The sequence below is a fragment of the Podarcis tiliguerta genome, assembly GCF_965153285.1.
Source record: "Podarcis tiliguerta genome assembly, chromosome: 12".
NCBI lineage: Eukaryota > Metazoa > Chordata > Lepidosauria > Squamata > Lacertidae > Podarcis > Podarcis tiliguerta.
In genome coordinates, this window is record NC_139545.1 from 19,396,812 (window position 1) to 19,408,716 (window position 11,905).

An 11,905-nucleotide genomic window follows, 5' to 3' on the forward strand; every position below is an offset into this window, starting at 1 on the left:
TGGCTTCACCCTTCATTGATATATGGCCCTCAGAAGGTTCTGCAGAAAGGAATGTGGCCCCTGGTCTAAGAAAGGCCCCCACTCCAGCTCAAACCCTTTCTACACACACACATAAATAAAATCGGGACAGAACTAAATTCTCTATGTTCTCTCTCCCCCTGACACATGTGCACAGTGCCAAATTTGATGACCCCTCTGCTAGCTGAGACTAATGGCCAGTATTTGATATTTTCTTCTTTCTTCATTTTCCATCGCACTTCCAGTCATGCTAAACCAGATTTCCTAACCCTGGTCTCTTTTCCAGCTGCTGATCTAGTATGGGGAAGATTCCTATCTCGCTTCTTTCCCATTCTGGGTTCTGTGATTATTTAAAAACTGTAATTAAGATTGTATAGAAACATGGAATTAAACTACCAACTTCTTAAGGCAATTGGTGCCTTGTGAATAATTAAAGTAAAAATTGCCAATGGAATTGACGCCAGTGTGGATCTGTGAATCAATTAAGTTGTCAAAATATTGCTGTGTAGTGCCCTCAAAGGAAATTTGCTCCCGAAGTGTGTATTTAAGGGCAATTTCACTGTATTCCTGCAAGATTAACAATTATTTTAATATATACCTATTGTGGTGATTTAAAAACTAGCCCGCAAATGAATATGCTAATATCTGATTCTGTGGAAACGAGTGATTACGCCACTTTCTAACATCCTTGGCAAAAGCTCCTTTGATCAATTATTTCTTGTTTAACTTCTTTTGCTATACTTTTGGATGTCACACTCAAGTTCTAGCAGCGAATAAAAGGGGCTTAACAAAGATAAGAGCACTACAGGGATTCATAATGGTGAAATCACTTACTTGCGCTTCTCATCTCTACGAGCAAATGTCTGAAGTGAAATTAATTTGGTGATCCCAGGTTAGTCTGCAACGGGCTCTGGCCCATGCCTCAAATAAGCTAAATTATTGTTATTATCCCTATGTTGTAACAATAGAAGTTAATTGAGCTGCCTAATCATTTAATTTCTGGTATTAAAATGAAAATGTTTATGTTTGATGAGAGCTGCCATGCCTCAAAGGGATCTGAACTGAACCATTTGGGTGCAACCCATATTCTGTAAATGCCCTGGGTTCAAACAAACGAATGAATGCATGGCAGGCAGGACAGAAGCAATAACTTTTAATCTCTCCCCTGCCCAAATCTGGGACATTTGCAGACTGCTTTTATTGGTATTTGGCTAGCTTCTGTCAGAAAATAGAATACTGACTAGAGGAAACATTGGTTTGATCTAACAAGACAATGATGTTGATGGATTTTATCCTACTCTTCAGCCACAAAAAGTGAATGGAAGTGATAATGCAATCCCTACCCTCAGGTTTACTCTGTGTGTGTGTGTGTGTGTGTGTGTGTGTGTGTATGCATAACACAAAAGGAAAAGGGATTGGTAGGGAGGAACTGAAAAGCTAGCTCAGGCACTGTTTCTTAAGTTATGGAATTTTTGTAGTGACCAGATAGGAGAAAGAACAGAACAGAACAGAATAGAATAGAATATTCATCTTAAAATTCCTCAGCATAGCATATAAGCAAGGAAGAGAGTATTACTGATGCATAGGATGGTCTTTAAAGCCATTATATCCACAGCATACATTTAAGCACATTTATGCTTTAATTCCCCCCCCCCCCAAATAAATCTGGGAACTGTGGTTTGTTAAGAGTGCCCAGAGTTGTTAGGACATCCCTTACAGAGCTATAGCTTTCAGATGTCCACTATAAGCTCACAGAATGGGCTGTTGGTTCTTAAACGCCAGAGCCCCAACTCATGATAGGGTTATTTTTGAGTGTTCAGTTGTTCAGCTTACATATTTGTAAATAAACTCAAATATAAACTTATTTTCTCATTTGGATAAGACTTCAATTTTCTGAAGGAAGGCTTCCTTCCTCTAATATCTTTCCTCTGCTTGCTAACTACGCAAGTATCCTGTTGGCCTTGGTGGTACTTTTCCTGATCTGCAAGTGTACCTTTCAGCTTAGCTTCTGCGATTGTGGCTTTTGAGTGTCTCCCAAACATCCTGGATAAATTTAGCTCCCTTGACTCTGTGGGAGAGCACCCACAACAACATTCTTATATGTATTTGCCCATAGTTCATTTTAGAACTGAAATATACAGATTCTATTTTATTTTGGGGGTGTCCACTTTGTATTCCTCTCTTCTGTAGAACTTCAGATATATAATACTCATACCCTCCAACACTTTGAAGCCAAAATCTGAGTCACCGTCTTACCATTTCTTGCGAGACCATGGCAGCTATTTTGGTTACCACAATCTGTCATGATTTCACCCACCCCACCACAAAAAAGGACTTTTGGGGAGCATGGCCCCCCAAAACACACATTTCAGGGCACCGCACAAGATCACAGCCTCAAAAAAGCATTTGGGGGGGGCAGGGAGAGGAATCACACTGAGAATTCGTGTGAGATCGCGATGACCAAAATGGCCGCTGTTCCCTCACGTTAAAAAACACAGGATGTTCCAGTTTTTCCAGGACACTTGCAGGGCATGTAATCATTCATTCATTGCATTAATATCCTACCTTTTTTTTCTCCAAAGAGCTCAAGATGGCATACATGGTCTTCTCCTGGACTCATTTAATCCCCACAACAATCCTGTGAGGTAAACTAAGCTGAGAGGATGTGACTGGCCTAAGGTCATCCATTGACCTTCATAGATTTGAACCTTGGTCTCTCAGGTCTTAGTCCAACATTTGAACCAATACACCACAAACTATTTACTTTGATAAGCTGTGCTGACTCCCCCCCCCCCCATCTTTTTCTGTTTCAGTGGATTATATTTTAGTAAGCTGGATAAATGGGTGTTTTCTGAATATGACTAGCATCGTATGGATTTGCTTGTTTCTGAGATATTGTGACCAGAACTCTAAGACTATTGAACAACCAGATATGGATGCGCCAAGTGATTTAAATGTGCAGCCTGCTGTATGCACAAGGCTTCTGTACATATAAATGTACTTCGGAATAGACAAATATGTATACGTTATACAATAAAAACCACCTGTTGCCGATCTATATTCTATTGCCGACAGGGTGAAGCAGAACAATCAAGTGCCTTGTGACCCTCAACAGCCTCACTCCTTTCCCTTTTAAATTTATCGCACGGATTTGAAATGCCTTAACTTGTATTATTATTTTTTAAATACATTTTTATTGGAAATTTTATTTACAACATAACATAACCCCCCCCCACCCCCAATAAAGAAATCCACCCTTATTAAACATGAACATAACATACAATAAGCATAACATACAACAATACAAACAACCAAATAAAAGACTTCCTTTATCCTGTATTTAAGTTATAATTAGAAAAATCTTAAAGGAAACAGCTGATAAGAAGTAAATAAGGAGGCCAGATACTGAAATGTCTTAACTTGTAATGCCAATAAAGGGATTTGTATTGTATTGTACTGTATTGTATTGCCTCTGAGAACCATCTTTCCAGCCATGGCTGGGCTGTTGTAATATCTTCCTAGAATACCAGCAAAATGGCCTGGTCACAAAAAGTGATGGCCTGGTCATAATTTTGAAAACGGATCAGGTTTTGCTGAGTTGTCGTGTGCGTGTGTGTATTTGAATAGGGGACAAGGAGGGAAGGGATGTCTTAAAATAAAATGAGAGTGTCTCATGGGGAAACCGAAGAAGAGAAGCGAGAACGAAGGGATGTGGATGAAACTCTCCAATACTAATAAAAGGCTTCATTCACCTCAGGCCCAGAGCAAAAAGTGCTGTACTTGCACCTTGGTATTAAACAATAAAAGAAACAAGAGAGGACTGTCATTCAGGGAGAATATGCGCCTCTGACTTCCATTCAGTCTGATGTGGATAAAAAAGGGAGGGAAAAACCTGGAGAGGAGAGGGTTTGATTAATGAGCTTTTGTGGTTGTTTGTAACCAAGTTCACCCCTATTTTGTCCACATTAAGGTAACCCCGTTTGAGACTAACTGCTAAATGTTTATATTGCAACTAGCTGCTAAATGTTTCTTTCGTATTGCTCTGCTCCATGCTGGCTTCATAGATTTAGGCACGTGGCTGATAAGGTAAAAATATTCGCCCGGGTTATTATCTTAGCTTTCAAAAACAATGAAGAGAGAAAATACAAAATAAAACATTTGCGTGTCATTTGTGTAGGGTTTTTTTTAAATGAAGATTTCAAAATAGCCTGAAGGAACTGTGCAGGGCAAATGTATCTACCATCTTGTTTTCACCTTTGCAGATAACAATAATAATAATATTAATAAAAATAAATATTTATTTATACCCCGCCCATCTGGCCGGGTTTCCCCAGCCACTCTGGGCGGCTACTCTTGTGTATCCTACATAGAATTTCTTAGTAGTTTTCTGTGGGTTTCTGGGTGGCTGCTGCATTTGACAACCAAATGTTCTTTGGATGAAGACATTTCTTCATTTTTCTGGACGGTTACGTAAAATTTGCAACAATCCAGCTCCCTGACAGAATTGCCGTACAATAAGAGACACTTGCCAGATGGCCTCAATTCGTGAGAAATATGTGTTTCTAATGCACACACGTCAAAACCAATTCAGCATGCAATTTTAACCTTGGGGATTTGACTGTTTTCTTCGACAGAATCTGTTGCTGGTGGAGACGAAAACATTATTGAAAATGCTCAACCGCTACATACAGGAACAGGTCAAGACAAACAAACAGGGTCAACTTACTCAGTGAGGTCCTACCTATTCAGTTTCCTTTTGAGGAGAATTTTCAGGGACGGAACTAGAGTTTCATCTTTTCGTGTGTGAAAGGTATGTGTATCTACCACGAAAGGCACATTGAAAGTGGTCCAGTACAAAGAGCTCATTGCGCAACAACTGAACTATCAACCGCAGCCTACCTAAAAGCCTGAAATCTATAGCCTGCTTCAAGGCAACATATAACTCAAGCAACAAAGACCAGAGGTGCAGAGGTGTCTATTCTTGCAGGCATAGCTTTGAGCAAAAGAGCTTATTGCATAATCACAGCTTATTGCATAATCACTGCCTTTATAAAAAGGCAGATATAAGTGTAGAAAGAATGAAGGCAATGGGATTGAGGGTTAAGGCACTGGTGATGTAACACACTGATACCCCACAGCTGGCTAAGGAACATAATTTAAAAAGAGGAAATGCATCACCAAAGCAGATGGCCCAGATTTGCATATAATCTACATATGGTAATTAGTATGTATGCATGTACATTTATAAGTAATTACTGTACTTTCAAGGGAAATGTGATACATCTCATCATGACTGTGACCTGTTTTGTTGTTCAGTCTGCTATATAGGTGCTAACCGTCGATGCATCTTTATGTCTCTCCTTCCCACTTCTTAAAGGTTTATCCTTAAACGAAACTTGAACAGAATAAGCCAGAGTTGACGGATTGAAATCTTATATGTAATTGAAGTCACGTGTAGTAGACAGCCCTTCTTTTAACCAGCTAAAGATTTTGTCTTTTTCGAAGGTTCCAGAAGGGGTGTTCTTCAGCCTATTTTAAAAGTGATTTATTGCGCCTTGGCTTGAAGTTGCTTGTGATGAGGGGCAAGCAGAAATGCTCTAAATGTATAAATATCCAAATGTATGGTACAGCATGAAGTACCCACTTGTGCGGCTTAAAAACAGAGTGTCTTACTGAAAATTAAAGCTACAACAAATGCTTGTTTTTAAGTGATCAACCATTACTTTTGGTATTACAAGCATGTGTATATAGATCCCTTATAGCTTACTGTCATGTAATGCTTTATAAATGATACTTAATAAACAACAGCTGTGAGTCTTACAGAAGTATTCATCAAGGCACACACTCATTAATGGTAAATCACTTTTGACTGGTAAGATGCTAGTGGCTGGCATGTAATCTTTTAATGGCCTGTGCTTTGAGTAATGCAGGTCAATTCTTTTGTCATGAAGTAATACAGGAGGAATAATGTGCTAGTGTTTTCGTAAGGACAAAATAGTTATAAAAGCTCACTTGGCTATCTGTGGGCTATGAGGGTTGCGGAAGGGATAAGGCATCCTTTGCCAACCTTGGGCACAGTGGACTAGGGCTGATGGGCGCTGTGGTCCAGAAAATCTAGAGGGCACCAGCTTAGTGAAGACAATAGCATCTATGCAGACTTGCTATCTGTTAACGTTAGTGAACCAGCATTACAGTTATAGTTGGTTTTCTTTCCATTTTTAATTTGTATGCTGACTTTCTACATTACTGTACTCAAAGTAGTCTAAAACCCACATTTTGTTGTTGCTACTGGCATCTGTCTGTCTTAAGAGTCAATGGAGTGCACCTCCAGGGGTGAAGTCTGCTGGTTAGCAACACCGAAGTGACCTCAGGGCACAAGCCTGGGCATTGTGCATGGAGGTCCTAGGTTGCCCCAACAACAAGACCCTGCTCTCAGCCTCACTGATGTGGTCCAAAGGAAAGCAGAGCAATACGTCTGGCATCAGACTGGCTGCAGGAGGTACCAAAAGGAGGTGTACAAGGAGCCATCCAACCATCTCAGTTTGACGAGCCCCACCTGCCCCTCACTTCTCTCTACAACATGTGCAGAAACTGCCTTCTTGATCATTAGACCTACTGTTGGTCCCGTCCGCCCAATCTGCCAGAGCCTGTCTTCGCATGCACGAGAAGTCCCTAATTCACAGAGAGTCTGAGACCCATTGGCTACCCTCACCAGGTTTAGCTGGCCAGTCAAAGCCATTCCCGGGGTGTGGCCACTTTCACATGCTGACAGCTTCTAGGAGCTGAGTACAGGGTGGGGAGCAACTTGGGGCAAACTACCCCAGAAGGAGCATGACAGGTCCCCCAACAGAAGTCCTACCCCTCCCCTAAGACCTCATACACCCCCAAAATGGCCCACATAAATGACAAAATATGCAACAAAAGTATGTCATCGTGCAATAACAATTCAAAATAAAAATAAGCAATCAACAAAACTTAGGAATCTTTTTCACATGTAATATGAGCTAGTATAATATCAGCAAAGGACAGTAAAATAAGTCACATCCATCTACTGCAATAAATGAATTCTTAAGTTTTGAACAAACTAAACAATATCAGCAAAATGTAATAACATATAGTGCCACAGACTATGGAAAAATTATAAATTGACTACTTCCACATACATTGTTTGCGATGTTCATTTTAAATTTTATCGATTGTATTGCCAGGCAACTACTCAAGGTGATAAGGTCCCAGGGCAATGCTACCAGACTTTTGGGGTCTTTGTAATATTTGTTTCATTTTCACAGGCCTAGCCTCTCTGTAAGTCTTAATAAATGGTGGAGCTTATATGGGTGAAGGCATTCCTGGAGAAACACAAGACAATCAGAATCAAAGGCTTGTAGAATTGAAAGGGACCCCAAAGCAATGCAGGAATCTCAACACGAAGGTCCTCCATCCAATCTGAAACCATGCCGGACTCCGCTTAGCTTTGCAAATGTGCTAGCAGCTTTATTGCTCCTGTTGTAAAGTTTTGCAGCTGATAACTAACACCTTAAAATATGCACAGGAAAGCATAGTAAACCAGTCCAAATCCAAAGAACTGGTCTTTGTGAGCTTTCAACCAACAGATAGGCTGCACTAACTGTAACTCTAGACACTCTTCAACAGTAGCTCCCTGTACAGTGCACTTCAGTACAATAATCAACAAGAAAGTATAGTAATGCATGTGTGACACTGTATAACATCCCAGTTCAGTAGGATCCCAGTGGGACGCAGGTGGTGCTGTGGTCTAAACCACTGAGCCTCTTGGACTTGCTGATCAGAAGGTCAGCAATTTGAATCCCCACAACAGAGTGAACTCCCATTGCTCTGTCCCAGCTCCTGCCAACCTAGCAGTTTGAAAGCACACCAGTGCAAGTAGATAAATAGATACCACTGTGGCAGGAAGGTAAATGACATTTCCATGCCCCCTGGTTTCCATCACGGTGTTTCGTTGCGCCAGAAGTGGTTTGGTCATGCTGGCCACATGACCCGGAAAGCTGTCTGTTGACAAACGCCAGCTCCCTTGGCCTGAAAGCAAGATGAGCTCCACAACTCCATAGTTGCCTTTGACTGGACTTAACCGTCCAGGGGTATTTTACCTTTACCTTTACCTGATTAGGAAGCAGTCAAAATATTAACAATGTAGTTCTTTTATAAGCAAGCCTATACAGAAGTAAGCCACATGGGACTTGGAACTTACTCCCAAGTAACTGTATAGAATTGCAGCCTTAATTAGAACAAGAAATATTGGAGTTCTTATTTCAGGGCTCTCACTTGTAAGTCAATTCACACAGTTCTTTTTTATGCATTGAGTGGTGGGCTACTAGGCTATGGGGACTGCTGAAAATTCAGTGAAGCAGTGCTGGAAACCTTGTTAAACTACTGAACATTGTACATTACACACCGTACCAAATAAATTTAAATCTGAAACTCTGAAAAATCTGAGTTTTGGTTGCGAACTACACTTCCTGTTTAAGGAGTGATAATATTTAACATTCTGATTCGGTTCCCACATAACTTTGAAGGAACGTCTGCAAATGTCAGTAGGCATATCTGAGTTGAATCCCCAGAAAAGATCTGAAGAGCCACTGCATTTTATTTCCTTCACAGTCAAATCTGTAATGTGGTCATTTTGAAACAGTCTATTATTCCAGCTGCTTTCCTCTTTTATGGTTACTTTAAATTTATGGCTTCCATGATGTACTTCCCAATGGACTTAACATTGAGAATCAGCAGCTCTACAAATCTCCTGCCAACGGACTTTCATCTTCCCTGTTAATTTGTGTACTTGTGAAGAATGTGGCCATAAATCACAAAGAACACCTTAGCCAAAGCAAATGTAGTCCTATTTTCAGGCACACAGGCACACACCCAGTGGCAAGTGGTGGCTAAGAGTTGCACACAGTGGTGCACTTAATTTTTTTATTTGTCATCTCATGTCAGCTCATTCTCTTCACGATCTTGCCACTTAGCCTGCATACAGGGTGATTTGTCAATATAATCTCTCAGATTTTCAAGAATATATTTAATCAGCTGAAAACAAGAGCAAGTCATAAACTTCAATGAAACAGAATTTAGAAGAAGAGACAATGAATGCTGCTTTGCTTTGGAGAATGCCATGTTGTTGCCCTGCAGTCTTATTCAAGTGCATAATGTTTTGCTTCACAAGTGTTCCAGGTATCTATACAAATAATACATTGAAGCAGAGGGCTGTGCACTGAAGCACAGAATGGGTGTTCAAGCTTTGCACAATTAATAAATATTACTTTATCTAAGTTTCAGGTCAGATATCTGAATATCAGATTGTGCAAAAGAACAAAAACTGAGTGATTACAGAGTGAAGCAGTGAGGGGGCCCCTGTGGAATATCATGGTTATTGCCATTAAATCAATATTTACTTTTTGATGTTTGATATGATGGAAACATTACATAGAGAAGTGACTAGATCAGATAGATACATAAAAATTAGCTGTGTGTGTCTTGTTTACATGTGTGATAAGCTGCTGGAAGAGTTAAATCAGATTTTATTTTATTGCCAGAGAATATTACCTACTATAAGGGTAGGCAGACTTCAGGCTTGTGGGATCTACTTATGTGTTGTTGTTGTTGTTGTTGTTGTTAAAGGTAAAGGTAAAGGTACCCCTGCCTGTATGGGCCAGTCTTGACAGACTCTAGGGTTGTGCGCCCATCTCACTCAAAGAGGCCGGGGGCCAGCGCTGTCCGGAGACACTTCCGGGTCACGTGGCCAGCGTGACATCGCTGCTCTGGCGAGCCATTGTTCGCTGGGACCGAACAACGGGAGCGCACCCCGCCGCGAGGATTCGAACCGCCGACCTTTTGATCAGCAAGCTCTAGGCGCTGAGGCTTTATCTGACACGCACACCCCAAGTCGACTTCAGGCTTTCCCCAAGCTTTCTTCATGTTGGCAGTATAATTTAAGGGTGAGAGAAGAATCCTCCCCAACACAGTGCCCTTCCGCTGTTTTGGACTACAGTGGTACCTTGGTTCTCGACGACTTAGTTGCTGAACAAATCGGCTTCTGAAGTAAGTGTTCCGGTTTTTCGGAAGCTGAACATCCAACGCGGCTTCCGCTTGAGTGCAAGAAGCTCCTGCAGCCAATCAGAAGCCACACCTTGGTTTTTGAACAATTTCGGGAGTCGAACGGACTTCCGGAACAGATTAAGTTCGAGAACCAAGGTACCACTGTACAACTTTCATCAGTCCCACCCAGCATGGACAACAGTCAATATGTAGTTCAAAATATCTGTAGGACAAGAGGGAAGCCCGTTGCAACGGGCTTTAGATAAAGGCTATTATGTTGGGCCACTTTAACTAACAAAGAGCATCAAGAGAACTGTCTCTTCAGCTAGCTCCATGTAAAAGCATGACCTTAATAGTATTTACAAACCATGACTGTTCCTTCAGATGGTTGTAGATTCAGCCGTACGCCATGATTAAGGATGCAATGATACAACATTTTCTTTGAAACCTAGGACTCGTAAGAAAAAGCAATTTATATGGGTTGTATATGCGATATAACGTTTTGCCACCAGATGGCGATGTGGAGTCCCATTTTTTCTCTCTACCTGTTTTCCCTGTTTAAATTTACAACACTTTAAACCAAAACACTTCTTTGATGTGTCTAGGTCCAGCCATAGAGAGCTTCTACCGCCTCTTTGTCTTCATTGGATATGGGGTAATCAATATTGTTGGACTACAGTCCTAGCCAGTATGGCCAATGGTCAAGGTGATGGGAGTTGTAGTCTAGTAACATCTGAAGGGCATATTGGCTACCTTTGAACAGTGTCCAAAAGCCATTGTGAAACAGGATGGGTCCAGAAAAATGAATTCTCTTGCTGTCATCAGGTGAGAGCTCACAGCATCTCTAGGGAAGATGCCTGTTGTTGTTGTTTAGTCGTTTAGTCATGTCTGACTCTTTGTGACCCCATGGACCAGAGCACACTAGCCACTCCTGTCTTCCACTGCCTCCCACAGTTTGGTCAAACTCATGTTAGTAGCTTCGAGAACACTGTCCAACCATCTCGTCCTCTGTCGTCCCCTTCTCCTTGTGCCCTCCATCTTTCCCAACATCAGGATCTTTTCCAGGGAGTCTTCTCTTCTCATGAGGTGGCCAAAGTATTGGAGCCTCAGCTTCACGATCTGTCCTTCCAGTGAGCACTCAGAGCTGATTTCCTTAAGAATGGAGAGGTTTGATCTTCTTGCAGACCATGGGATTCTCAAGAGTCTCCTCCAACACCATAATTCAAAAGCATCAATTCTTCGGCGATCAGCCTTTTTTATGGTCCAGCTCTCACTTCCATACATCACTACTGGGAAAACCATAGGTTTTACTATACGGACCTTTGTTGGCAAGGTGATGTCTCTACTTTTTAAGGTGCTGTCCAGGTTTGTCATTGCTTTTCTCCCAAGAAGCAGGTGTCTTTTAATTTCGTGACTCCTGTCACCATCTGCAGTGATCATGGAGCCCAAGAAAGTAAAATCTCTCACTGCCTCCATTTCTTCCCCTTCTGTTTGCCAGGAGGTGATGGGACCAGTGGCCATGATCTTCGTTTTTTTGATGTTGAGCTTCAAACCATATTTTGTGCTCTCCTCTTTCACCCCCAATAAAAGGTTCTTTAATTCCTCCTCACTTTCTGCCATCAAGGTTGTGTCATCTGCATATTTGAGGTTGTTGATATTTCTTCCAGCAATCTTAATTCCAGCTAGGGATTCATCCAGCCCAGCCATTCGCATGATGAATTCTGCATATAAGTTAAATAAGCAGGGAGACAATATACAGCCTTGTTGTACTCCTTTCCCAATTTTGAACCAATCAGTTGTTCCATATCCAGTTCTAACTGTA

At 41.3% G+C, this 11,905-nt stretch overlaps 1 long non-coding RNA gene across 3 annotated transcripts; it reads left to right on the top strand.

Annotated features, from left to right (window-relative positions):
- The first annotated feature begins 3,065 nt into the window (after positions 1 to 3,065).
- LOC310660493 lies at positions 3,066 to 5,843 on the top strand. 3 transcript variants are annotated; one of them, XR_014503433.1, is made up of 3 exons: positions 3,067 to 3,623; positions 4,653 to 4,828; positions 5,396 to 5,843. It is a non-coding gene; the product is annotated as an uncharacterized lncRNA (long non-coding RNA). The 3 variants fall into 3 exon arrangements; XR_014503432.1 differs by having other exon boundaries at positions 3,066 to 3,623; positions 4,653 to 5,843; XR_014503434.1 differs by lacking the exon at positions 3,067 to 3,623 and adding an exon at positions 3,824 to 4,104 and having other exon boundaries at positions 4,653 to 5,843.
- Positions 5,844 to 11,905: the final 6,062 nt, after the last annotated feature.